The sequence below is a fragment of the Oxyura jamaicensis genome, chromosome 1 (genome assembly GCF_011077185.1).
Source record: "Oxyura jamaicensis isolate SHBP4307 breed ruddy duck chromosome 1, BPBGC_Ojam_1.0, whole genome shotgun sequence".
In the NCBI taxonomy this organism is placed as follows: domain Eukaryota; kingdom Metazoa; phylum Chordata; class Aves; order Anseriformes; family Anatidae; genus Oxyura; species Oxyura jamaicensis.
Genome location: NC_048893.1, coordinates 166,339,948 through 166,365,100, shown reverse-complemented (window position 1 = coordinate 166,365,100; position 25,153 = coordinate 166,339,948).

The window sequence follows — 25,153 nt, the reverse complement described above, 5'->3', positions numbered from 1 at the left end:
GTTTGTGAAGACTAGGATTGTATTTTAGCTTTCAGGGCAGTAATGATTAAATGTAATTTATATTTTCTATTTGAGGTGTTTCTTTGTGAATGGAAAAGTCTGAAGAAAGGATTCTCCTGTACTTGAGGTTTAAATTCCTAACAGATGGAAGAACATGGGACAAGAGGAACTACATAACTTAAGGATGTAAAACAAGTTCATTTAAATAAATAAATAAATAAGGTTGTGTTGTTGTTGTTTTTGTTGTAGTTTTGTTGTTGTTATTTCTAAAAAGAATGTCTAGCATTTTGTTGAAAAATTAGGCAAAAATGTGAAATTATGTCTAAAGTTGCCATTAGGAATGACCAGTGTAAAGGCACGTTGATATGTGTGTGTGTGTGTCTGTATTCATAAAAAGTCTGTGGCTTAATTTTGACAGAGCCAGCATAAGAAATTTCCTACTTCATTGTGCCATGATCGAGAGACTGATATATTACCTTCCAGGTCTGCTAATTTGATTGTCTGACAGTTCTCTAAGAGAAATGTGTGAAATCCCTAAAAGAATTGCTCCTAAGCACATACACACCAACACATCATACAAGCACAATATGTAATGCAACAGGAAAAAGAGGATCTGGTTTGCTATAAGGGATTTATTATTATTATTATTATTATTATTATTATTATTATTTCCTTGATAAGGAAGAAGTAGAGTAGTCTTCCCAGGGAGGTTGTGGAGATTTCCAAGACCAGACTGCAAAAAGCCCTAAGCAATATGATCTGCCCCATTCTTGCCCCTGCTTTGCTAGGCTGGCCTAAAGACCTACTGAGGTCCCTCCCAACCTGAATTATTTTATGATCCTATGAGATAGAACCAGAGAGAAAGTATATGACTCTTAAACCTATACTCCTATGCTCAAGTGGAGGTTTGGGTTCCAATCAGTTCCACATTGAACATTTAAATATTTTCTTGTGGTGAAACTGCTTCAGCAAGAATTTCTACACCTTCAATCATTGTTACAAGTATTGCTTAAATATGAAGTTTTCAATAAAGCAGGTTAACACAAGAAAAAATTCAGACAAAGGACCCAATTCCTGTTTCTTTCCTTTGAATTTAAAGAAATATAAAGAAGGAAAAATGAACTATGAAATAGAAGCATATGTCCTTAAGCTACAGATAAATGAATACTGTGTCCAAAAATTACTTAAGTCTTAAATATTTGCCAAATGAAGACAAAAAGTATGAGTCTGGCAAATATATAAAGTGATAGTTGTAGTTTCAAACTGTAATTGCTACATCTATAAAGAAGACAAATACTATATAATTTAAAACCACAGTCCCTCAACATCATGTAATCATTTGAAGTATTGTTATCAATAAAGTATTTAGATAAACAGTATTAACCATATTATACTGTATTTACGCTTAAAGAATAACCACATTTTCCAAACAGGATAAAATGCTCTCATTCCTGAAGTGTGCATGCAAGATCTAATCTGCTCCAAATGACTTCAACTGAAAAATGAAGTTGTATGAAAACAGAATATGGTTATGCAGAATAGCATAGATGTAGATGAAGTACATAAAGATTGAACTACTCTTCAAAACACTTAAAGGAAAAGTTATAGCTGTATGCTGTGAAAGACTGTCTTTATGATAGGTTTGTCCTTAAAATATCTTTTAGACTAAGTTCTTCAGGGAATTTAGAACCCACATGATTTCAAAATCCTGTCTAGAAGTAGAAGGTAGGCAAGCAAACTGCTGTGTTGAGGGAAAATTTTGCCAAAGAATAGTAGTTGTAGGATACAGTAGAAGATTAAAACACATGAACTTTCTTGTCGCTGTATGTGCTGGCAAATGTGCATATTCATATGTCACATATCCTGTTCACTAATTTCCCTGAGATTCAGAGCACTCTCCAAGATTAAGTGAGCTCAGTTAAACCCAAATAAAGGTACACATCCTCACCTGTAGAGCATTTCAGATGACTCAAAGTCCTGTAACACAGTGTAGATGGTTTGCCAGTTTATCTACAGCTCATAACTATTCTAATAACATATTGAATAAATAGATATTTAAATTGTGAATGTTTTCCACAATATGCAGTACAGTTATATTCATGCATCAATTTTCATGCGTAAAGAATTTTCCAATGTTTAAAATAAAGCTTTTTTTTTTTTTTTTTTTTTTTTTTTTAATTTGAACTACATCAGCTGAAGTTATTGTACATCTCTAATCATTCATCCATTGTATAGCTCTAATTATAATTGTGCAGTTCTGTGATCTTTCAGTATAGACTACATTTCTTATTTTTCACTGAAATAAAAATATTTCCCAGTCTGATTTTTCTACAGCAGGATAACAACACATCGGGCTTATAGCAACTTGAAAAAGTAATGTCAGATAGTACCCCAAAACAGATACTGCTTCTTTGATATTAAGAGCCAAGACCTCAACTTCTATAAACTGTCATCTTATAATTAATTTTATTAGAGGAAAATAAATTTATACTAACTGAGAATTCATCTGGAATTCTGTGCAAACTCTTATCACAGGCTATTTATGTAACTGTTTTTGTTTGTTTGTCTGTTTGTTATATATATATCTATAACTGCTTTGATATTCTATTAGAAATACAAGCATCAAATTAAATTTACTAATAAAAACAACACTTGACAAGACAATAGAACATTCACTTTAAGGAGTTAATGAAGAATTAAATGGTTCAAATTGTACCTAATAGATATCTACAGAAGCTGCATAATTTATATTTATGACCCAGGTATTCATTAGTCAGTTAATGATTTTTCCCCCATGGGAAATTCATAAAGAAATATAGAGACAAGCAGGGAAACAGTAATGAAAAGTTTCAATAGATTTAGATTTTCCTAAAGGCTAGTATGGGATAATTATTAATTATTTCTACCACTTTAGCCTGTGTGAATTTGCAAGAAGAATAGAAAATCAGGAAGAGACCAGAAAAAAAAAAAAAAAAAAAAAAAAAAAAAAAAAAAAAAGAGAGAGACATTTTGGAGAGTTTTACTTAGCTATAAACTTATGAAATATTTTAGACCTTGACTTGTATAATTTCCTTTCTTCTGTATCCTGGGTTTGGCTGGGAATTTTCTTCCTAGTATCTGGTATGGAGCTGTGGTTTGGATTTAGGATGAGAATAATGCACTAATACACTGATGTTTTAATTGTTTCAGAGACTAAATTGCTACCGTAAGTCAATGATTTTTCAGCTTCTTATACTGCACTGCCAGCAAGAAGTTTGGGGGTGCACAAGGAGCTGGGAAGACACAGAACCAGGACAGCTAATCCATACTGACTAAAGGGTTATTCAGAAACTCAGGGTTTGGCTGGAGGTTGGTGAGCAATTGCATTGTGCATCACTTGTTTTGTATATTTCTTTATCGTAATTATTATCATTATTTTCCCCTTCTTTCTCTGTTCTATTAAACTGCCTTTATATCAACATTTTTTTTTTTTTAATATATATATATATTATTTTTTTTTAACTCTCTCTATATATTTTTTTAACTTTATTCTCTTCCCCTTTCTACTGTGTGGGGGAGCATGTGAGTGGCTGTGTTGTGTTTAGCTGCCTGCTGGGTTTAACCACAACACTGTCATTACTAGATTGAAACCAAATGCTCACCTACTGGCCCAATCACTATCACTGAACTCATGATCACATTATTCTCCTCAGATTGCTACCTGTACATTTTTCTTAAGTTAGAGTTGTATTCTTGGACTTTTTAAAAAAGCATAAAAACAATGTATTTACTTTTATTATTATTATTATTATTATTATTAATGGGGTTTGATATATGGCTTCATTTTTATTTTTTCCTTTAACTACCTAACTGAAGAATATCTCACAACATTTTTGTTCTGAATCAAGATGCGATACATGAGAATAGAAGAATAATACAAACTTACATAGCTTGTGTTAAGTTATATTAATACCATCAAATTTTACACCTTCTTGAAACAACTATATTCATATTGTCTGTTCCCATGAGAAAAATGTTGTCATATTAAGCATAAGCAAGAAAAGTACTACATTTCCCTTTAATACTAGATTTGAATGTTAGAGTTTGACACAGCAACTTGCTGATTGTATATCATGATATCAGTCATGACAATCTGTTAGCTCAGTTGAACTAATTAAATTAATTTAGTGTCATTATATAAACATATACATACAAACATACATGTAAAGGTTTGTATTAGACCATTTCTATTAATTGTTCCCTTTATGACTCCAGAGAAATTAATAAGAAAAAGATGCTTCATAGGAAACACTATGAAGTTTCCTATGAAGTTACCATATCCCCATATGGTAAAACAGACAGAAGATTCTGGTTAGTGCTAAACACCCAGAGCTCACTTCATCCTGTCTGAAGTAGGCAGCCTCAGTCTCAAGAAGTGTCAGAACTATGTGTCAACTGCCACTTTGCAACCAAGTGTGGAGTCCAGCTGACGAAACAAACCTGTTTCCTTCCATTCCCTTCCATTCCTCCAAGGTAACAGCAAAAAGCATGCTATCACAACCCATGTAACTGCTTGGTGCTTTCCAGGAAAAGAAGAAAGAGATGTTCCCTGTCAATAGAGCTGCACGTTCATCTATGAAATAGCATTTGATAGCAATCAGGCAACCCAATTATTTTCTCACAGATGTTTCTCTTTCTGTTACCATAAAACACCTCAGTATCTTCTGATGGTTCTTCTCTGACACTGCATGTTCCAAGTTTCAAGGAAACATCTAGGATATATTTAGTTTCTACCAATTTTACAGTCAGTTGCGCAATGCATGTGCATTCATTTATTACAAAAATAAACCAAAATATGATTTATTTTGGCTGGCTGGTTGTGGTTTTATTCTCCTTATTACTTATTAATAATGTTAATAGGATAAATACTTTTCTGCACTTGTACATCTTTGTTTCAAATCAGTACTTCTTTTCATTTCTGAAGATCATCTGTTTTAAATTTTATATTTCCTTTACTTCTGTGTTATGGCTGCACCCAGAAGCCTACATCACTGATTTTCCACAGCATTTGAAATTTTAGAAACTTCATACATTCAAAAATGAGGATGACATTTATTGGTTATCCTGCCAGTTGCTTTTTCTATAGTTGCTTTACCTAAAGGCAAGTGTCCTTTTCTGTCCTTTTCTTTTTCTGTCCTCATTTTCTCTATCCTTTTCTTCTCCTTCACCTGTATCTTTCCTATTCTTCTATACTATAAAATCATAGAATGCCATGTGTTAGAAGGGACCTTAAAGATAATCTAATACTAACCCCCCTGTCATGGGGTTGCTTAAAGCCCCAGCCAGCCTGGCCTTGAACACGTCCAGGTATAGGGCATCCACAACTTATGTGGGCAACCATTACACTTTTTTTTTTTTTTTTTTTTTTTTTTTTTTTTCAGGTAAAGGTATTTTATCACTATATTTCCTTGTAAAACGTCCCTTTCCAGCTTTCTTACAGGTGCCCTTTGGTGTCTCCAGAGTGTTCTCCAGACTGAAGAATCATGGAATCATAGAATGATAGAATATCCAGAGTTGGAAGGGACCCATAAGGACCATCAAGTCCAACTCCTGGCTCCACACAGGTCTACTCAAAAATTCAGACCATGTGACTAAGTGCACAGTCCAAACACTCCTTGAACTCCGAATGGCTTGGTGCCGTAACTACATCGCTGGGGAGCCTGTTCCAGTGTGCAACACCACTCAGTGGAGAAACTCTTCCTGATATCCAGACTGAACCTCCCCTGCTGCAGCTTGACACCATTCCCATGGGTCCTATCACTTGCCACTAAAGAGAACAGATCAACACCTGCCCCTCCACTCCCCCTCATGAGGAAGCTGTAGATTGCAATGAGGTCTACCCTCAGCCTCCTCTTTTCCAGGCTGAACAAACCAAGTGACCTCAGTCACCCCTCATACATCTTTCCCTCTAAGCCCTTCACTATCTTTGTAGCCCTTCTCTGGACATTCTCCAATAGTTTCATGTCCTCTTGTACTGTGGTGTCCAGAACTGCACACAGTACTCAAGGTGAGGCCACACCAGTGCAGAGTAGAGGGACAATCACTTCACTCAGCAGACTAGCAATGCCATGCTTGATGTACCCCAGGATACGGTTGGCCCTCCTGGCTGCCAGGGAACACTTCTGGCTCTTATTCAACTTGCTATCAACCAAAACCCCCAGATCCCTCTCTGTGGGGCTGCTCTCCAGTGTCTCATCATTCTGTATGTATAGCCAGGGTTGCCCATCCCAGGTGCAGGACCCAGCACTTGCTCTTGTTAAGCTTCATGCGATTGGTGATTGCCCAGCTCTCTGATCTGTGCATATCTCTCTGCAAGACCTTTCCACCCTCATCCGAGTCCACAACGCCTCCAAGTTTGGTGTCGTTGGCAAATTTGCTCCAAACACCTTCTAGTCCCACATCCACATCATTCACAGAAACATTGAAGAGGCCTGGCCCTAAAATGGAGCCTTGGGGAACCTTAGGAGCCCTTGGCTGCCTCGAGTGGCCTTCATGCCAGAAAACAAACAAACAAACAAACAAAACAAACAAACAAACAAACAACAACAAAAAAAAAAAAACGCTGTCATTTCACTGACAAGGGTGTTAAACACTGACAAAGGTGTTAAACAGCACTGGTTTCAGTACTGACCCGTGTGGATATAAATTAAATTATTTTAAATGCTATCAAAAATTTCCAGGAACAGTTCTCTTTTGGGCATTTCCTTCTCTCTTTTAGCTGTATGGCATAACCAGTGTAGTGGCTTCAGACAGATCTCTTTCTCTTCTCTCTCTCAAAGCTCTCTTTGTTTCCTCAGTTGTTATGGGAAATTACTGCCAGTAACTCTGTTATGCAATAAGAGAGCCGAGAGTAGCTCCATTTTATATGACAACCTAATCTAATAGTTGCATGCTAAAATGCTTCACAGATTAAATCCTTTAGGGAGCACAGATATTTCTTCAGATAATTTCTGAAAAACAACAGAGTTTAGGCATCTGGCTACTCAGAATGGAGTAGGTTTTGACATGGGGAGAGGTAAAATTCTAGGAATATGTATAAGTGGAACTTAGCGATATCCTGAAATTTAAGTATCAGGTGAGCACATATATTTTGGGGAAAGAATAGATAAAGCTTTGGACAGCTTTTATAAATTAAAATTTTAAATCTTTCATTTCTCAATAAAAATGATGGAAAATTCAGTGTAATATTAATTAAAAAAATCTTGATTATTTAGTATTCAGAATTTACTCTTACAGTACAGCCAATCCTGCTGGAATCAGAAAACATTACAAGTAGGTTTTTAGAGTGAGAGGTTTCATATGATTTACAGAAAGATTTCTCAAGCAAAATGTATAAATACAGCACAAGCATAACAAATCAGTATGCCTTCCTGGGACAACCTATTACTAATACAGCTGGCTATCTGCAAGCTCATTCTAGCGAATAAAGTAGGAAGCTTTACTTTCTTACAAATTAGAATATATGAATGTGTAGTTATTATCATAAAACACGAATGATACCCTTGAGTGAAGAAGGGGCAATCAGTAACAAAAGAGTAATAATATAGCAATCATTTAATCATCAAATGATAACAGCTTGATTGTGATGGATTAAACAGCTGTAACATTTTATTACTCCATATCCATCCTGCAGTAACATTACAGAAGCAATCTTTTTTTTTTTTTTTTTTTTTTTTTTTTTTTTTTTTTCTTGTAAATTTGGCACCTGCTGACTTAAAGTCATTTATAGGATGTTGTTAAGTTTGTTTCTTAATACAGGTGCTAAGTTACCATTAACACACTTAATGACCACAAGGAATATGAAATTGGTTCAATTAAAAGAGGGGGTTAGATATCCCACAGTTTCTAATCACATGTGGACAACCACTAATGAATTGGAGCTCTTGCGATATCTATTCTGAAAATCAAATCTGCTAGACAGCTAATCAATTGAGATAGATATCAGTCGAGCTTGTGCTCTGCTGGATTCCACTGCATCACTGTTACTTAAAGAAAAAGAGGCCAAGTGAAAAAGTTGTGGAGGTGAAAAGGAATTCTAAAGAAGCTTATCTGCTGTAATATAGAATAAATCATTATGCTTAGTGTCATTCCTGAAATGCCCTAAATGTTCTAGTAGGATGACTTTTTACACTTTGTTCTTGTTGTTCTTGCTTACCCAAAAAAAACAACAAAGGTCCACAAGCAAGCAAGATCTATTCCATTGCTCTCAGATCTTGGACATGAATAATGCCATGAAATAGCCGTGGGCTAAACATCTTTCCTGGCATAAACAAAATAAACAATTTTTTTTTTTTTTTTTTTTTTTTTTTTTTTGCTTCCAAAATATCTACTATTCCATACTGCCAGATGCATGCAACTTTGCTAATGCCAGGACTACAGCAATGATTTTCTTCTTATTTCTGGATTTATTCGTATACCTAAAATTGGAGTATCTCCTGATTTAAGGAAAATAAGATGAAAATTACGTGCACCTTACAAACCTCCAAAGCCCTTTGAGGTAAAAAAATATTTTTGTGCTTTAGCTTGAACTGTGCTCTAATAGTGAATGCTACTAGTGAATGTTAATCAAGCTGTGTTTTTAAGATTTGCTATTCATATATTAGCATATCTACTGGCCTAAAAATAGGTGTTTTCCAGTATGTTAGTATGTTGCATATGTGAAACCATACTTTTTTCAAAAGTGTGTATTTTAGCAATGATACAAGCACAGACAACTAGAAAGCAGTGACTGGATGTGTGATCAGTCCAAACTCTCACTATATGATGCTAGTTTCCACACAGGACTATGGTTCCATCAACATTCAGTTTATTATTTCTATCAGTATATATGAAATACAGAAAAAAAAAAAAAAAAAAAAAAAAAAAAAAAAACTTTGAAGAAAAAAAGATGGCAGATTAACTGGCTATGATGACTATGAAGAGGTATTATCCCCAGACCATTCCACATAAAATTTGCCTTTACAAATCCCTGTTCTTGGAAGACTGACTAGCACCAGAAATTACTTGATGAAGGGAAGTTCAAGAGTACATAAATGAACTATCCCAAAAAGAACATATGACTTTGCTTCTCAGCCAAGAGAGTGCTACTCAGGAAAAAGTGGGAATAAAACTCCAGATGAAAGATTTTCAGATTTGAAAGATAAAGATATTTCTCAAACATCTTGCAGAAGATGTCTGCTGTCTAAGATAATGTATCTTTAGACTTTCAACAGTGAAATTTCTGCTTGATCAAGAATGCAACAAATATTTAATCATTAAAATTATTAAATAATTAAATTTACACCCTTTTGACATAACACAAATTACATAAATAATTGAAGTTTTTGAACAAATTTCAGCCTAAAATACAATAGTTTCTTCCCTTATTGCTGATACTGAAGACACAGACATTGTTTTTCTGAGATGTCTGACTGGGAGCAGGACAACACTTAGATGTTACAGCTACCAGTCATTTTAATTATTAAATTTCAAAAATCTGGAATTGAGGAAATAATTATTTTAATTTCCTCGATATCTGAGGTCAGATCACATCTGACAGTTATAAGAATTAGTTATTCATATCTGCATTGTGAAAGGTTGCTTACTGACATTTGTGATATTTGAGTCAATAGATATATATCCAGCATATACATGTACCAAATTTATATTTTTTAAGCATAAATTTAATTCTGTGATCAGACAAGTAAAATTAATCTTATTAGAATGCTTGTATTTCTCACCTTGAACACAGAGTTAAACCATTAAAAAAAAAAAAAAAAAAATCCAAATATTAAAACAGCAGGATACTTTATAGATTTTGTTACAAGTATACATATGTCTGAAAGAGGGTGTTATTCCCTTGGATAGACAGTTGATACTTTCAGACTTTTGGCTGGTATCAGCCATGAAGGAGCAGCAATCTTGTTCTTCAAATGCCATGATGAATTCAGTGTTTCTGAACAGGGTGGATTCATCAAGGGCAAGTCATGTTTGACCAAGTTGATACCCTTCTATGATGAGATGACTGTCTGGGTAGATGAAGGGAGAGTGGTGGATGTGGTCTACCTTGACTTCAGCAAGGGTTTTGACACTGTCTCCCATAACATCCTCATAAACAAGCTCAGGAAGTGAGGCCTAGATGAGTGGACAGTGAGATGCATTGGCAGTTGGCTGGACAACAGAGTTCAGAGGGTTGTGCTTAGTGGTGCAGAATCTAGTTGGAGGCCTGTAGCAAGCGGTGTCCTCCAGGGGTCAGTAGTGGGTCCAGTGCTGTTCAATATATTATTGAATGACCTGGACAATGAAACAGAGTGCACCCTCACCAAGTTTGCTGGTGACACAAAGCTTGGGGGAGTGACTGATACCCTAGAGGGCTGTACTGCCATTCAGAGGAGCCTCGACAGTCTGGAGGGTTGGGCTGAGAGGAACCTCATGAAGTTCAAAAAAGGTAAGTGCAGGGTCCTAAACCTAGGGATAAATAACCCCAATCACCAGTAGAGGCTGAGGGCTGACCTGCCGGAAAGCAGCTCTACAGAGGACGTGGGAGTCCTGGTGGACAGCAGGTTGACCAGGAGTCAGCAATATGCCATTGTGGCCAAGAAGGCCAACAAGAAGGACCAAGGCTATGGGCTGCATTTGGAAGAGTGTTGCCAGCAGGTGGAGGGAGGTGATCCTCCCCCTCTATTCAGCCCTGGTGAGGCCTCACCTGGAATATTGTGTCCAGTTCTGGGGTCCCCAGTACAAGAGGGACATAGAACTACTGGAGCGAATTCACAGGAAGGCTACAAAGATGACTAGAGGACTGGAGCACCTGTTGTACAAGAACAGGCTGAAAGAACTGGGCCTGGTTAACATGGAAAAGAGAAGACTGGGGGGAGATCTTGTCAATGTATATAAATATATGTCTTGGTTTCAGCTAGGATAGAATTAATTTTCCTCCTAGTAGCTGGTAGGGTGCTATGTTTTGGATTTAGGATGAGAATAATGTTGATAACACACTGATGTTTTAATTGTTGTAGAGCAGTGCTTACACCAAGCCAAGGACTTTTCAGCTTCTCGCTCTGTCCTGCCAGCGGGCATGCTAGGGGTGCAGCAAGAGCTGGGAGGGGACAGACCCAGGACAGCTGACCCAAACTGGCCAAAGGGGTACTCCATACCATCTGACGTCATGCTAAACAATATATAGGGGTGGCTAGCCAGGTTGGGGGGGGCTGTCTGCTTGGGAATAGGCTGGGCATCGGTCAGTGGGTGGTGAGCAATTGCATTGTACATCATTTGTTTTGTACACATTATTATTAGTAGTACTATTATCATTATTATTATTATTTTCTGTCTTAAACCCTCTCTATCTCAACCTACAGGCTTCATTTTCCTGTTTCTCTCCCCCATCCCAGAGGGGGGTGAGGGAATGTGAGCGAACGGCTGTGTGGTGCTTAGCTGCCAGCTGAGTTAAACTACAACAGTATCTGAGGGGAGAGTGTTGAGAGGATGGAGCTAGTCTCTTTTCAGTTGTGCTGAGTGACAAAAGAGAGGCAGTGGGCACAAACAAGCACAGGAGGTTCTGGCTCAATATGAGGGGGCACTTTACTCTGAGGGTGACAGAGTACTAGAACAGGTTGCCCAGAAAGGTTGTAGAGTCTCCTTCTTTGGAGATATTGCAGACCGGTTTGGATGCCATCCTGAACAACATACTCTTGGTGGTCCAGCGGGGGTTTGGTCCTCAGATGATCCTCAGAGGTCCCTTCCAACCTCATCCATTCTGTAATTCTGTTCTGTGATTTTCATCAACATACATAGCCTACATTTATTACTGAAATGGATTTATATATACATTTTGTTCATTAATTTTCTACAAGAATGACACACAGGAGCTTTACTCTAGTAGTAAAAAATAAACAAAAATAAACAAAACAAAATAAAATAAACAAAAAAAATAAACAAACAAAAAGTGGTGTTTTTATGTCTTTATTATATGAGATTTTACTACATATGAGCTGGTTAGGCATATTATCCATGTAAGGTCAATGGCAAAGAGTGTATGTTATACTGGTATAATACAATGTATATGTGTTCATACTCACACCTTTACTAGGCAAAAGGGTGATGATGGGGAATATCATCCTATTTACAGAATGATATTTCTTCCATTTCCAGTTTCCTAGCTAAAGATTAGCAATAATTCGCTTTGAAAGTTTTTTGTCTGACTTTTTTTTTTTTTTTTTTTTTTTTTTTAAGAAAGTCATCCAAAGTCAGTCTAATCACATTTTTCTGGTACTCTTTTCAGCATTTGTTTAACCTAATTAGTGTTCACAGCTAATGCAACAGCTATTGGTGATGGTGAGCTGAAATAACCTGCATAAATTCCTGCAGCCCAGTTTTGTCAATGTCTAGTTAAATCCATCTCAGTGGCAAGCCCTACCGAAATGTCATCGTTGCCTTTCATTTCAGTTTTTCCATCCTTTCCAACCTCCTGTTCTGACAAGATTTTCCTCATATCATACCTAGATACAGGATAAGAGAGATATGAAGAGAAAATAGAAAAATATTATTTTAAAACAGCTATCGAAGGGGAGAGGGGATCATACATGACAAGATAAACAAACATCCAAACATCCTGTTCCAAAGAAATGCAATTAGTTTCTAATATATTCTGTACTTTAAAATACACATTTTAATGTCTCTATTTATTATTTATATTGAAGAGTAATACTTTGTTTTCTTTTTTGAAGTTACAAAAACTAATCTCCAGTTCTTAGAAAAAAAGTGACAACATTCATAACAGATGAAAGTACAGTATAAGTTAGAGGCTACAAGGAACCACAGTACCTGGAGTGTACCTGGAGGAACCACCTGAATGTAGACATAACAGGCTAAACTTGTTAGTTCATGAGTATCTGTCACTTTAGTGTAAAGTCACCTAATCTGTATTTGTACTTTAATTTTTAGCATTCTTGGTCATCCCACTCTTAGAGCTAGCTCTCTGTATATATCACAGATTGACAAGTACAAATAGTTCAAAGCCTAATGCCACTCAGAACTTACAAATTACATAGCAACAATGGACCAAAAGGAGACGATTTCAATGACTGTTATAGCCATAAGCTAGGGCATTTTCCCAGTGAGCAAATTTAATACAAGTTAAATTTTCACTCAGATGGTTTAAAATCCACATTGCTCTTTGTCTTTTTTTTCACCAAAAGCATGTACCCCACTGGGAAAAAATAAGACTTATCTCTCTTATTGAAATACATAAAATATTTAAAGAGTAAATACATTATGGAGACAGAGAAAAAAAGCTCTTGCTTTTTCATGGTCACAGTTCCCACTTAAGATGAGAGTTCAGACTCAGGTCTGATCCTTGATAACTTTAGAAAGGTCATGACTTTAAAATGATTACAATTTACCAACAGACCTTTGAACAGCAATCAGAATTTCAAGTTTTTAACAACATCCTAATAGAAGAATGAATTTTTATTGTATTTATTATTATTATTATTATTATTATTATTAAGAGTATTGCTGTTAATTCATTGTAAGCAACAGTCCTGTTGGCAGCAATTTAGGAAGCTCCCATCTTTTTTTTTTTTTTTTTTTTTTTTTTTTTCTCCTCTCAGTTAAGTAAAACACTGAATGCTGTTCTCCAAACCTCATTTTCAGGTAGCTGTCTGTCCTGGTATTCTGCATAGGAGTTTAAGCACCTAAACCAGAGATGTGCATTCCACTGCAGAATAAGGGTAGACACTTCATAATCCAGTTTTTAGAATTCTTACATCCTTTGTTAGATAAAGGCATTAATATTTACAAGAAAATACACATAAAATCTAAATATATAATCTAAATATAGATTTATTAATAAGAAATATAAATAATAGATAGTAACTTATTGAAAAATATCTAGCTTACTACTAGTACAATTTCCTTGTAATAAATATTATAGTTTGCAATAACATTCATGATAAATTATTTTTAAGTATTTTTAAATAGCCTCCATTAATTTTCTATAACAGGAAAACAGGAAAATATATGGACATTTTTGAAACTACACAAACTTTATCCTCCAATTTAGTAACAGGTTTATAAAATGTAAAATATAATTACATACACCTGGCTGAAAATGAAACTGATCAGGACAAGTTGGATGACACCAAAATAAAACATTTAAGCTATTTCAGATTCTGGACTCTTCTTTCTGTATATTCACCACGTGAAGTGTTGCACTTGCAAAGTAACTCTGCCAGCTCTAGCTTTGCATATTACCAATAACATTGATAAACCAGTCCTTAACTATTACAGACTGAAAGAAATTCATTTTACTTTGAGGCATATCTGCTGATAATTCAATCTTATTCAGTGTGAAAATTTTTGTGCTATATTGCTAAACAGGGCATCTCTACCTATATAAACGTAATCACATTAATTGAAACATCTGTCTGATACAGCAATTGATTACAGTTAGAAATCAGAACCTTGCAGAAGTTTCCATAACACACCAGTAGATGGAAGTTTGTGAAGGAATATCTAATGACCCATGAAGGAAATAGGAATTTGTAAAGTCTGAGATAGATGGCTGGGTATGGAAGGCTGAAGGGGGGATTTATATTTAAATTATATTGCCATTAAATTTTGCTTCTTGAAGGTTATGATGTTTATTCAACATTTTACTAAGCTACAAACCAAACGGTTGTGGTTTTACTCGGGTGGGCAGCTGAGCTCTAATACAGACGCTCTCTCACTCCACTGACTTTGTGGAAAACAGATTCCACAATTGTAAAATAGGTATGTTTATTCAGCGCTGAGCAGCACAGGGGTAGTTCCACAAAAATCATGCACACACAACACGGCAACTTGCCATTGTTATATGCAGTAAAGTGTTACATATGCATGAAGTTTCACAATGCAACTATACATATGCATAACCTGTCCCCGCTTCATATTAAAATTTGTTCAAGAAGTCATTTCCATAAGCTCCTCCCATCTGCACCTTTGCAGTGTCTCCTGATGGTGGTCGCTGCGGATCGTGAGGATGCAGGTTGATGACTCTTCCTTGTCATCGCTAGTTGACCTCTTGTCTTTGTGCAGACTCAGTTTCTCTTTGGCTCTTGTCCATCTGCAGGACCAGTTTCTGCCAGTTTCTTAAGATAGGCTCACACTCTTATCAAGAGACTAACCTTGGTAAGGGGCCCAAAGCTTCTTGATTTAAAGACACTAAGTAGCATCCACTAGTTTAATACTGCCAGTGCTCTATCTCTACTTGATAAGATTCTCCTAACTTCCTCTCTCACCCCCTTCTCAAAGGAAGAGGGGGAGAAAATATGATGCAAAGGGATCAAAGGGTTGAGATAAGAATGGGGAGATTGCTCAAGAATTATTGTGATGGGCAAAACACATCCAGAGCAGGGAGATAGTAAGATTTATTGCCTATTACTAACAAGCTAGAGAAGTGAGAAACAAAGGAAAGAAACCACAAATGCCTTCCTCCCACCTGCCCTTTTCCACCTCCTCCCCCCAAGCAGCTCAGGGAAATGGGGGAATGGGGACTGCAGTCAGTCTATAGCACTTCGTCTCTTCTGCTCCTTCTCTGTCACTCTCTGCCCCTGCCCCATGTGGGGTACCTCGCATAGGATGCAGTCCTTCCCAAACTGATCCTAAGTGAGCTTCCCACAGGTAGCAGCTCTTCAAGAACTTCTCCAGATATGGGTCCGTACCATATCAGGAGCACACTGCTACAGCCTAGGTCCCCCACAGGCAGCAGCTCCTGCCAGGTCATCTGTTCCTGCATGGGCTCCTCTCCACAGGCTACAGCTCAGGCCCGGGGTCTGCTCCTGTAGAGGTCCTCCACAGGCCACAGTCTCCTCCAGACCACATCCACCTGCTCCACCGTTGTTTCCTCCACAGGCTGCAACATGTGGGTGCAAAGGGTAGCATAGGCTGCAGGGGACAGCCTCCTTCACCATTATCCTCACCACAGGCCTCAGGGGAACTTCAGCTCTGGTGCCTGGAGCAGCTCTCCCCTCCTTCTTCACTGACCTTGGCACCTGCAAGGCTGTTTCTCACTCCTCTCTCTCTCCCAGATAAGGTTCTCCCCCAGGTATTTTTTTTTTTTTTTCACAGAATCAGAGAATCACAGAATAGTGTAGGTTGGAAGAGACCTCCAAGATCACCGAGTCCAGCCACTGACCTAACGCTAACAAGTCTTCCACTAAACCATATCCCTAAGCTCTACATCTAAACGTCTTTTAAAGACCTCCAGGGATGGTGACTCTACCACTTCCCTGGGCAGCCCATTCCAGTGACTAACAACCCACTCAGTAAAGAAGTTCTTAATAATATACAACCTAAACCTCCGCTGGTGCAACTTTAGCCCATTCCCCCTCATCCTGTCACCAGGCACGTGGGAGAATAGACCAACTCCCACCTTGCTACAGCCTCCTTTCAGGTACCTGTAGAGTGCAATAAGGCCACCCCTGAGCCTCCTCTTCTCCAGGCTGAACAGTCCCAGCTCCCTCAGCTGCCCCTCGTAAGACTTGTTCTCCAGACCCTTCACCAACTTCATAGCCCTTCTCTGGACTCGCTCAAGCACCTCCATGTCCTTCTTGTAGCGAGGGGCCCAAAACTGAAAGCAGTACTCGAGGTGCGGCCTCACCAGAGCTGAGTACAGGGGGACAATCACTTCCCTGTACCTGCTGGCCACGCTGTTTCTTATGCAAGCCAGGATGCTGCTGGCCTTCTTGGCTGCCTGAGCACACTGCTGGCTCATATTCAGCCGACTGTCAACCACTACTCCCAGGTCCTTCTCTGCCAGGCAGCTTTCTAACCACACATCTCCCAGCCTGTAGCTCTGTTTGGGGTTGTTGTGCCCCAGGTGCAGGACCCGGCACTTGGCCTTGTTGAACTTCATACCGTTGGCCTCAGCCCATCGGTCCAGCCTATCCAGATCCTCCTGCAGAGCCTTCCTACCCTCGAGCAGATCGACACATGCACCTAACTTGCTGAGGGTGCACTCGATCCCCTCGTCCAGATCCTCGATGAAGATGTTAAAGAGGACTGGTCCCAGTACCGAGCCCTGGGGGACTCCACTAGTGACCGGCCTCCAACTGGATTTGACTCCATTCACCACAACTCTCTGGGCCTGGCCATCCAGCCACCTCTTAAGCCAACAAAGCGTGCACCAGTCCAAGCCAAGAGCAGCCAGTTTCCTGAGGAGAATGCTGTGGGGAACGGTGTCAAACGCCTTACTGAAGTCAAGGTAGACCACATCCACAGCCTTTCCCTCATCCACTAAGCGTGTCACCTTGTCATAGAAGGAGATCAGGTTCGTCAAGCAGGACCTGCCCTTCATAAACCCATGCTGACTAGGCCTGATTGCCTGCTTGCCCTGCAACTGCTGCATGATGACACCCAAGATGATCTGCTCCATGAGCTTCCCTGGCACTGATGTTAAACTAAGAAGCCTATAGCTGCCCGGGTCTACCCTCTGGTCCTTCTTGTAGATGTGCGTCACGTTTGCTATTTGATTATTTAATTATTGCTTTTTAATTATTATTTTTTCCTTTCTTAAATATTCTCTCACAGAGGCACAAACAGCATTGCTTATTGGCTCAGCTCTGGCCAGTGCCTCATCTAACATGGGGCAGCTTCTGGATTGAAGCTGCGGCCCGCCCCCCCCCCCTCCCCCCCCTCCCCCACTACTCAAACCTTGCCACTACACAAACAAACAAAAATAAGCAAGCAAACAACAATTTTGTAGCAAGGTAGGTAAAAACAATTGGAATTGGAAAAGCTCATTTTTTCTAAATACATTTTAGTTTGTTACCCAGCTTCAGAGAAATCTACAGTCTAGCACAGAAATTATAATTTAAAAAAAAAAAAAGGAAAAAAAAAAAAAAAGGAAAAAAGTCCTGTTTCACCTTTCACTGCACTCTAAGAAATCTAGAAACTTCTATCTGGTTTGCATTTTGTATCCACCTTTCATTTCTTCCAAGTTTTCTCTCATCTGGTTCACTCCCTGACTTTGACATGCCCAGGAGTACTTGCTGAGGCATTAGCAAAGTGGAAAGTTAACACCACTTTCCTTTCCCAAGGAGAGATTTAATCTGAGAATGGATATAGAATCTAGTAGGTCTCATACTCACACATTTTGTGGCTGTGAAGGATCACTGTCATTATCTGTTCTGCTTTCTTGTACAAGCAAGCCCATTGGAATTTCACCTACAAATTCCTCCATCCAGTTCATAGCTTTGTCCTGAGACTTAGAAGGTTTCAGCAAAAAACATGTTTTGGTTAAAGACTTCAAATGTCAGGAAATTCTGCACATCCAAGAACATATCTTTTTTAATGATTAACACACAGATATTAAAAAAATTGCCTGTTAGGTCTTCTCTGCGTGTCTCTAGTTTTACCTTCTACTCACTGGATCTTAGAAATCTTTTGCTTATTTTGTTGAAAAATGTCTCTTTTTTTTTTTTTTTTTTTTCACATTAGGTATTAATGGAGTGTAAACAGCCTGTCTTTTAAGAGTTAAATAAGTATATTAGATTTATTCTTTCGCTCCAAATCAGTCTATCTCTCTTTCTCTCTCTCTCTCTTTTTTTTTTCTTTTGTGTCTGTTCCTTCAAATATTTCCTTTTATTTTTTTTTAGAGATCTTTTATTAATTATACCCTAGAACGGTGCAGTCTATTCAAGTAATCAGTACATTTTTGACACAGTTACCTCTTTTCAGTCGCTGATAACTTTGGAGCTATTAAAATGATTAGTTTTCTTATTAATTTTGATAGGTTTATCATTAAATTGTCTTTCTTGGTATAGGAATATACCACTTAAAGTTCCATGTATACATTTTAAAAGAAACAACCTTCAACAGCTGACAAACATACTAAAAGAAAGACAAAAAGAGTACAGAAAATAAAATTCCAATATGAACAGAAACACAAAACCATTAATGAAATTAACAATAACAGTAATATGACAATAAATAAATAAATCTTTCTGCAAATTTTTGAAAAATAATTTAAATGTTAGGAATGAACATAATTTCAACACTTACATAGTGCTATGTAACTGCTCACACACACACATGTAAATATGAATAGACATAGTTACATATCAGAGAATCACAGAATGTCTGAGTTGGAAGAGATGCACGAGTTCTGAGTATTTGGAAGAATGAAGATTCGTCACACTTTTTCAGTAATGTGTTGAAGATTTTGACAGCTCTCATTGTGTTTTTTTTGTTTGTTTTGTTTTGTTTTGTTTTGTTTTTCCTAATATGTATCTTGCTGCACTTTTGTCCACAGTTTCTTGTTCTTTTGCCGTACAGCTCTGAAGACTGTTTCTATTTTTTTCAGTAGTAGCTTTTCAAGTAATTTAGGACACCAGTTGGATCCCCCATTAGTCTTCTCCTCTGTCCTCATATGTCATATGCTTCGGGATCCTAATTGTCTTGGTGTATCTGTATTGGATTCACTGCTCTGGATATGTTCTCACAGACGCCAAATAGAGAAAAGTAATCACCTCCTGGGCTTACTGGCAACACTAATACATACCAGTGTGTCCTTGGCCGTCTTTGCTACATCAATACACTGTTTCCTCATGTCCAACTTACTGCCTATCACAGCCTGCAACACTGCTTTCTAGAAAGGTGGTGCCGAGATTGTACTGTATCATATATTATAAGATGAGACTGTTTCTTTCCTTAATACAGAAGAGGAGACCTCATCGCGGTTACAACTTCCTCGCGAGGGGGAGTGGAGAGGCGGGTGACCTATTCTCCGCAAACACCAGTGATAGGACCTGCAGGAACGGGGTTAAGCTAGGGGAAGTTTAGACAAGATATCAGGAGGAGGTTCTTCACTGAGAGGGTGGTTGCACACTGGAATAGGCTCCCCAGTGAAGTAGTCACTGCACCAAACCTGTCTGAATTTCAGAAGAGATTGGACTGTGCACTTAGTCACATGGTCTAAACTTTTGGGTCAGCATACCTGTAGTCCTCCCATGTTGCCTGACCTTGCTTCCAGTGGCCAAACACTTTCTTTTTCTGCCTGAGTTCTGGAAGAAGATTCCTGCTCGACCAAGCCAGCCTTCTGCCTCTGTTCCTCTGCTCTTCAGAGGTGGAGCTTAAAAACCAAGCAGCAGTGATGGACCCCTATGTCTTTAAAAGCAGTTTCCCAGAGTACCTGGGAAAATCGTGCTCGACCAACCTCATTGTCTTCTATGATGGCATCACCAGCTGGGTTGATGGGGGAGAGCACTGGATGTCATCTACCTTGATTTTAGCAAGACTTTTGATACTGTCTCCCACGACATCCTGCTAGCAAAGCTGAGAAAGTATGGGATAGACGAGTCGACAGTAAAGTGGGTTGAGAACTGGCTGACTGGCTGAACTCAGAGGGTGGTGATTGTCAACACAGAGTCCGGCTAGAGACCTGTGACTAGCGGTGTTCCCCAGGGATCGGTGCTGGGTCCAGTCTTGTTCAATCTCTTCATCAATGAACTTGATGAGGAAATAATGTCCAGCTTCAGCAAGTACGCCAGTGATACAAAGCTGGCAGGAGTGGCTGACACACCAGAAGGCTGTGCTGCCATTCAGCGAGACCTGGACAGGCTGAAGAGCTGGGCAGGAAGAAGCCAAATTAAGTTTAACAAGAGTAAGTGTAGAGTCCTGCACCTGGGAAGGAACAACTGCATGTATCTGTACAGGCTGGGGGACAACCTGCTGGAGAGGAGCTCTGCGGAAAAGGACCTGGGGGTCCTGGTGAACAACAGGTTGACCATGAGCCAGCAGTGTGCCCTGGTGGGATCCAAATGGGATCCTGGCATGCATTGAAAGGAGCGTGGCCAACAGGTCAAGGAAGGTGATCCTCCCCCTCTACTCTGCCCTGGTAAGTCCTCGCCTGGAGTACTGTGTCCAGTCCTGGGCTCCCTAGTACAAAAAAGACAGGGATCTCCTGGAAAGAGTCCAGTGGAGGGCCACAAAGAAGATACGGGGCCTGGAGCATCTTTCCTGTGAGGAAAGACTGAGAGACCTGGGTCTGTTCAGCCTTAAGGACAGAAGACTGAGAGGGGGATCTTATAAATGTTTATAAATACTTGAAGTGTGGGAGACAGAGGGATTTGGGCAGTCTCTTTTCAGTGGTTTGTGGGGACAGGACAAGGGGCAAATGGCCACTAAATGGAGCACAGAAAGTTCCTCACCGACATGCGAAAGAACTTCATGGTGAGGGTGACGGAGCACTGGAACAGGCTGCCCAGGGAGGCTGAAGAGTCTCCTTTTCTGGAGATATTCAAGGCCAATCTGGACGCCTACCTGGGCAGCCTGCTCTAGGGAACCTGCTTTGGCAGGGGGGTTGGACCCGATGATCTCTTGAGGTCCCTTCCAATCCCTACAATTCTGTGATTCTGTAATTCTGTGATTCTGTGGCCTTACTAACTAGTTCCCTGAGCAGTCATAAGTCTGCTCTCCCCAAATCCAGAGCTGAAGTTTTGGTGGCAGTTTCCCTCCAGTTTCACCAAAGACTTTGAATTTGACTACTTCATGGTCACTATAGCCAAGGAAGCCACCTACCACCACTTCACCCACAAGACGCTCCCTGTTTACAAGCAACAGGCCCAGGAGAGCACCTTTCCTGCTTGGCTCTCTCAGTACCTGTACCAAGAAGTTATCATCAAGGTGCTTCAGGAATCTCCTGGCCACTTCAACTATTGCCATCCATCTATTGCCACTTCACTCTAGACCCTTAGCAGATATGACAAAGGTCCTGCACAGGATACCTGTGTCTTCCTGTACTAGGATTTGGAGTGTAGCAGTACTACACACAGCATTCCAAATTATTTGTTTACCTAATTAGGAAAAATGAATCAATTCTCTATTGAAGTGGAGCAGATGAAATTGAAGGAATTACTCAGTTCAGAGTTTTGGAGACACTTAATATAGTCACCTGAACAGTTTCCTAGCCTGTATAGGTCTAATTGCTTGGTCTCAATCTCCATTTGACATGCTTGAGGAATCTCCTGAACTTGCTTGTCTCAGCTGTGTGATATTCCCATTTGACATCTGACAGGTTGAAGTCACTCATAAGGACAAGGGCAGCTGATCTTGAAGTAACTCTCGGTTCTTTAAAGAATAGTTCATCAGTGCCATCATCATGGCTGTGTCCCACAACAACATCCTCTTTATTTGCTTGTCCCTTGGTCCTTACGCAGAGGCTCTCAACTGCATGGTCAGCAACTACGAGCTCTGTATACTCCAGTGCCTCCATTACATAGAGCACCACCCCCCTTCCCCTGCTCTGCCTGTCAGTTCTGAAGAGCCTTTAACTGTCCATTGCAACACACCAGGCACAGGTTTCTTCCCACCATGTTTTGCTTATGCCAGTGGTGTCATAGTTCTGGACTGGGTCATAGTTCTAGCTCTCCTTGCTTGTTTCCCATGTTGCATGTGTTCTTATAGAAACATTTCAGATGTACTTCATTGAACACAGCCCCTCATGGGGCAGACTGAAGAGTCTCGTTAGCATGCAGTCCCTCAGTTTTTAGTGTGCAGTCCCACAGCTTATCAGTGGCGGGCCTGTTTTTGTCTCTTTCCCCCCCTCATATCTAGTTTAAACCCCTATCAAACAGCTCTGCTAACTCCTGGGCAAAAATCTTTTTCCCCTTCTGAGAAAGGTGTTCCCATCAGGGGCCAGTAGTCTTGGTGTCATGCAGACCTTCCCATGATCAAGAAACTCAAAGCTACATCGGTGGCACCAGCCTTGGAGCTATGTATTGATCTGCTGGGTCTGCCTATTTCTTTCAGTATTGATCCCTGTTACTGAAAGGATGAAGGAAAATACTACCTGTGCACCTGATCCTTCAACCAATCACCCAAAAGCCCTAAATTTTCTTTTGATTGCTCTTTGTTATCTCATCATTGCCAACATGAAAAAATAATAAAGGGTAATAATCAGAGGGGCGTACCAGGCAAGTGACTTTCCGAGCAATGTCTCTTGCCCAAGCTCCAGGGAGACAGCACTCGTCCCTGTGGGTCAGGTCTGGATTGCAAATCGGGTCCTCTCCTCCCTTCACAAGGGAGTCCCCTGTGACAATAACCCTACTTTTTTGTTGGTGGAAGTTATTGTATTGCGGGGCGTAGGTTGACCTGCCCTGGGCAACTCCCCCAGCGTGGATGGTGTTTTGTCCACATCATAATTTGCTTGCCCATCAAGTTCCAGAGCCTCATGCCTGTTGTGTAGGGGCATCTGGGAAGGTGAGTTAGGCAGTAGAGGGGTTCATCTGCTGCATTGAACAGGAACCTGCTTCCACTTCCCCCTGTCTATTAAGTCCCCTCCCTCTGCCTGATAGTGAGGGGATAGGGGAACTTCTATTTGTTGTGTAGTGGCTGACTGAAGAGCCTGTCTCAGGGATGGCAGAGTACTACTCCACCAGTCAATCTCCTTCTCTGACTCTTTGATGCTGCTCAGCCTGGCCACCTTCTCCCGAAGCTCTACCACCAGGCAAAGTAGTTCTTCAGCCTGGGCACACCTCCCACAATTGTAATGTCTACGTCCATCCGGTACTGGCTTAAGAGTAGGGCACACCCATTAGGCTGATACATTGGTGGCTGTGCTCCCCCAGAGCTCTGTCTGGAAGGCTTTATCAGCTGTTGTGGGTGCTGAGCTCCAAGAGCCCAAGGCCTTCTGTCGGGTGGATAACATCGCTCCCTGATTGAGCTGGCCAAATTTCAGCACCTCCCTGCTCACCTTCCCTGTGTGCACAGCTGCATGAACTGCCTTACCTTGCCTTGACTGGCACACCACATCATGACTTTCATGACATGCCCTGTTTGCTCCCTCTGCAGTGCTCCTGGTCACTCCCCAGGGGCTGTGTTTGTACAGCAGATCTATAGTATATATATATATATGTGTACATATATATATATACACTATGTATATTTATATATATATTGTATATATATATATTGTATATTGTATATATTGTATATATTGTACTATATATATTGTATATATATAGTGTATATATATATAGTTACTGGAAAAGTTTTAGGGCCATGGAATCTTATACAATCATTTAACATGAGTTATGTTAATACATTTTGAAACTTACAGAGGCATACTCCAAAAGTTTAATGAATCATTCAGTTTCCAGATGTACTTCCTCCATGTATCAGTAGATTCCTAGTGCCATGCTGTCAAAATCTAGAAGGTCGTGTTAAACAGTCCAACTGAAGCTTTAACACTAGATAGAAAGCTTATATAACCTGACAGCACTGTAGAAATAATCATACTGACTTGTCAAAGACGGTACATGCCAGGATCTTTACATTATTTAGAAATGAAGGAAGTTGGGGGGAGGAGGGAGAGAGAGAGAGAGAGAGAGAGAAAGGGAGGAAAGGAGGAAGGAAGGAAGGAAAGGAGGAAGGGAGGAAGGCAGATGGGGAAGGAAAGAAGGAAGGAAGGAAGGAAGGAAGGAAGGAAGGAAGGAAGGAAGGAAGGAAGGAAGGAAGGAAGGAAGGAAGGAAGGAAGGAAGGAAGGGAAGGAAGGAAAGAATGGAAGGAAGGAAAGAATGGAAGGAAGGAAGGAAGGAAGGAAGGAAGGAAGGAAGGAAGGAAGGAAGGAAGGAAGGAAAAATTCAGACAAAATCATGGGACCTTTATTGATAAAGTCTTTTTCCAAGAACAAATTAGCTATTTCTTGTTTCTGCAGTGAATAAAGAAATGCACAAATTTATAAGAACATATGACAGACACTTTTTGAAGGTTATCTGATGTAATCATCACATTGATTCATTCAAGTATTTATTTCCTTAGAATATTTTTATTACTAGAAAGGAAATCTGAGAGTTTAATATTAGAGTATTTCAGTAGGCCCAGGATTTCCCTCAAAATCTAATTTTTAATAGAAAATTAATGAATGAAGTGGTGAAGTAAAGGAATGGTTGGGAAAACGGCTTTTTGAACAATATGACAGTAGAGAAAATATTTTTTGTAAGGTCAATTTTATCCATGCAAGTTGGTACATCCAGTTCCTTGATTGATTCATGACTCTTCTGTAATGGTTTTGATTTTTTTCAGAGCAGCTCATCTTGTGAGAGATGACATGCAGCCTCCTTCATCAGCAATCTGCAAAGCTAGTTTAATGAA